General features: G+C 44.7%; 1 non-coding gene across 1 annotated transcript; it reads left to right on the forward strand.

Moving 5' to 3' along the window:
- The first annotated feature begins 1,170 nt into the window (after window positions 1-1,170).
- Window positions 1,171-1,307, forward strand: LOC114896408. The gene has a single exon (XR_003793788.1). It is a non-coding gene; the product is annotated as a small nucleolar RNA SNORA70 (small nucleolar RNA).
- Window positions 1,308-4,387: the final 3,080 nt, after the last annotated feature.

A 4,387-nucleotide genomic window follows, 5' to 3' on the forward strand; every position in this document is an offset into this window, starting at 1 on the left:
AATCTCCGACATCTGGGCCCTTGCTGATCCTGGAGAGACTGTCCCTGCCAGGGCTGGCCAATTCCTAAAGGCAGGGAGCTACTGGGCTGAGAGCACAGCTTTCATAGGCAAACCATCCAATCCAAAACCCATACCCCAACTCTCCTGTACGGGCTTTCACAGACCTCTTACATTCTGGGTACCCTCCACCTGCCCGAATCACTCCAGGGCCAGGTGCCAAATAACTAGGGACAGTCCCTAGACCCCAGAGCCTGCTGAAATGATCCAGACTAACCAATCCTGAACATGCTTACACTGCTTGCCCACACTGTCCTATGGAAACCTCAGGAAAGGCTATTGTGCTAGCCCTTGTGTTCCCTGCTCTGTCAGCCTCTTATCTAACCCCGCGGCTTCCACACATGGCCCCTCATGGGATGGTACGCCCCTCTCCTCTTGGCATCTGTGACTTTAATGATCTGTCTTTTCAAGAACAATCATCCTCTGATCTGTTGGCCTCCTCATACCTGAATAATAACAAACCCTACATTTTAAAATAATATCCTAGGTTGCACAGTATTCCCGGGGATGCTAATGGTCATTCATTTGGTCCGAGTGGGTGTCTCCTTTTTAGGTGATTTGAAAGGTGTCAACAAGTTTTCTAAATCAAAACTACCTGCGACCAACCTGCTCAAACATATACTAGTCATTTTAACTAGATTAAGGAATGACATTGCTTGAGAGTGGTAATGTACTCATTTTCCTTTAGCCGTATCTCATGAGAAAATGATCTTAACTCTTAGGCACCTAGCAGAGCACAAGATGTAAAGAGGGGGCTGTAACGTGTGGATTTGCGTAAGAGTGAGGAAGGTGGAGATATCCAGGCGTGCGAGCCCTGAGCAGCCAGGAGACTAACTGCAGAAGGGATGAGCAAGAAAAAAGAGGGAACAGGAGCTCCAGGTAAATGTCGACAGTTTCACAACTTTAGATAAGGCCCAACCTTGGCATTAGGTTATGTTCAGACACTTCTTCATTCACCAAAAAAAAAAAAATCGTTCTTTTTTTTTAAATAACACAACCATCTGTTTTGCTTAGGAGAGATAATGTACAATTAGTACATTTTAATTTGCTAATCCAATGTGCCTTGCCCACACTCAAAGGAAACAAATGTAAAGTAAAAATTGTCTTAGATGTTTGCAGCCAATTAAGTTGACTGCGCTCTTTTCCCCGTGAGGGCCCAGGGTGCAATGTCTGCAAAGAGCAGCCTCCTGGGTATAGTGTACACAGCCTATTGCCTGTATGGTTTGCCCGAAGGGACCTTGGAGATAGCCCTTTCCAGTGGACATTCAGGACTGACATGCTGTCCCTAATCTAGGCTCCAGACAGGTATGCGCGGTGCCTTTGGAAAGCCCCAGGGCACAGTGGCCGGGGTCCACATTGGCCAAGTCATAATGTCCATCCACCCCAAGCTGCAGAAGAAGGAGCATATGATTGAGGCCCTCCGCAGGGCCAAGTTCAAGTTCTCTGGCTGCCAGAAGATCCACATCTCCAAGAAGTGGGGATTTACTAAGTTTAATGCAGACGAGTTTGAAAACATGGTGGGAGAAAAGCGGCTCATCCCCGATGGCTGTGGGGTCAGATACATCCCTAATCATGACTCTCTGGACAAATGGCTGGCCCTGAGCTCGTGAGAGCCTTGGCGCTGTCCCCTCCTTACTCATGCCCACCAATAAATCCTACTTTCCTGTCAAAAAAAAATAAAGATGTCTTAGACGTATGAGGTAAAACTTGCCAGAATTCAGCTTTCAGGAGAGAAAGCTCAGGATAGGTTAGAGGTCCTGGCGATTTGAAAGGGCAGGCAGCTCAGTGTCCAGAGACTACAGTTAAGAGAGTTCTGGGGCTTCCCTGGTGGCGCAGTGGTTAAGAGTCTGCCTGGTATGCAGGGGACGTGGGTTCGAGCCCCAGTCCGGGAGGATCCCACATGCCGCAGAGCAGCTGGGCCCGTGAGCCATGGCCGCTGAGCCTGCGCGTCCGGAGCCTGTGCTCCACAACGGGAGAGGCCACAACAGTGAGAGGCCCGCGTAACGCAAAAAAAAAAAAGAGAGAGTTCTGGAACTCAGGAGCCCATAACGAAGCCTGCTCACATGCACAGGCCGTCTCCCATCTCTGGTGGAGATCTGGCTTGACCAGCGTCCCATGAGCACTTACTATTCTCAGTCCTGCCTCACCCACCTACACTTGATCCTCAACACAGAAGTCAGAGTAATCCTATAAAGTCAAATAATGTCACTCCTCTGCTCAAAATCCTCCGGTGACCCAGACAGACTCTAATAAGAGCCAGAATCCTTGCGTCACCCACAAGATGCTCTACTTTCTGAGCACCCATTGTCTCTCGGCCCTATTTCCTTTCCTTCTCCTCCACACTTCTGCTGCAGCCCTCCTTATTGTTCAAGAACATTCCAGGCACACCCTCACCTCAAGCCTTCTCTACTTGTGGCTTTCCATATCTGGAGATTTCTCTTCCTAAATATCCATCTGTACCCAGGCAACTGAAAATGGCTAAAGGTAAACATACAACCTCACATTCTTGAGGTCCGTTCACAAATGCTGTCTTCTCTCTGAGGTCGCTCAGACCATCCTATGTTAACTTGCAAGCTTCCTCCTGACCACATCACCAACTTTCTTCCCTGCTTTCATGTTCTTAACATTTATCGACTTCTCACACACCACATATGTTATTTATTTATGTTTTATTTCCTATCTATTCCCATTAGAATATAAGACACTGGAGGTAAGGGGTTTTGTTTTTCTGTTCATTGTCTTATGCCCCATATAAAACACAGTAAACAGTGCCTAACTTATGTGTTAATTGAATAAATGAAAGACATTCCGTTAGATGCTAGACAAAGAGTTAAGAATGAATAACTATTCCCATCCCTGGGGAATGCCATATACAGGTGGGTGGCAGAACCAATATTTACAACACAAACTTGTAAATCTAAGTTGTTAGAAAAAGGTGGGGTGACTTGTACCAAAGTAGTGGTGCTGAGGACTCCTAAAGCTCTTGAGAACAGAATGTCCCTCTCAGAGGAGATGGCCCCTCTCCTGGTCACTAATGGATGGCAATGACACAAAGCCATTGCAAACATGATGAACAGACATTCTGACCAGTCAGAAACAGCCCCATTTTAAATACTCACGGCAATTGATAATTCAGATGGATAAATGAAGATGGCTATTCCTTTTACAAAAATGCCGTAGTGATGCTCAAAATAGTGTTCCTGATTCATTTAAAATATTTATATTTGAAATAAAAAATTTTAAACTTCTGCTCTAGTCATTATCTACTGAGCTCCTAACCATGTGTCAGGCACTGTGCTTGGAGCTAGGAGGGAAGGAAAGATAAAGAGGATGTAATTTCAAGCCTGTAGGAGCAGAGAGTATACCTGTCTGCTTATAGATAATTTTAGTAATAGAATGGCAGAAGGCTTATTCCTTAAAACCACTAATTACCATAAACTCATTACAGATGAATGCAAACTCTTCATGGAGATACTTGTCATCAATAAGAAGGTTAGGGGAAAGGACAGATTGTTTTAAAGCAAGGCATTATCCGGAGTTAGAATCTCTCTTGGTTCTCCCTGATGCTTAACCTCAAAGAAACTCCACTGTTCTAAGTCACTTCTCTAACAGTAATGAATGCCACATCTGTATCTTCTGGATACACAATTGCCCCCAAGCACACCATGCTCTGAGTTAATTTAGTTCATCACATTACTGGGTACCTGCTTTGTATGCATATATTGTTCGTGACATTCCCCTTTCTTTCCTTCCCCATCAATCAAATCTCTGCTCACCTTTTATACCCTATTCACATGCTACTTCAGTGAATTATCCCCTGAATTCCCTAACTTGCCACTCAATCCACTTACCCATCTGTGCTTCCATAACTTGTGATATCACTTAACTAGTATTAGTTGAGTACTTCCTCTATGTCAGGCCTATCTCTAAAGTATGGGAATGTAAATATAAACAAAACAAAAAGAAAATTCCTTCCTGCATGGTTTATGCCATAAAGAAATAAATATGTTGTCAAGTGGTGATAAATGGTATTTAAATAAAGTGGTGTAACATCATTAGAGTCCTTCCCTGATTTCCTCGTTATAGACAAAGGAATGGGACAATCAAGGAAGGATGCTGAGGAGATGGCATTTGAGCAGATACTTGAAGGGATACTTTGCATGCAGAAACACATGCAAAGGCCCTGAGGCAGGAACATGTTTGGGAGCTCTAAGAAGAGTAAGTAGGTCAATGTGTCCTGAGCACCATGATGGTGGGGGAGGCATTCAGAGAGATGGTTGAGCCAAGTCATACTGTGACCTTACCAAGGACTTCAGAATTTAAGTGTGAT

Source organism: Monodon monoceros, unplaced genomic scaffold (assembly GCF_005190385.1).
Source record: "Monodon monoceros isolate NGI ecotype Baffin Bay Population unplaced genomic scaffold, NGI_Narwhal_1 Super_Scaffold_15, whole genome shotgun sequence".
Classification (NCBI taxonomy): domain Eukaryota; kingdom Metazoa; phylum Chordata; class Mammalia; order Artiodactyla; family Monodontidae; genus Monodon; species Monodon monoceros.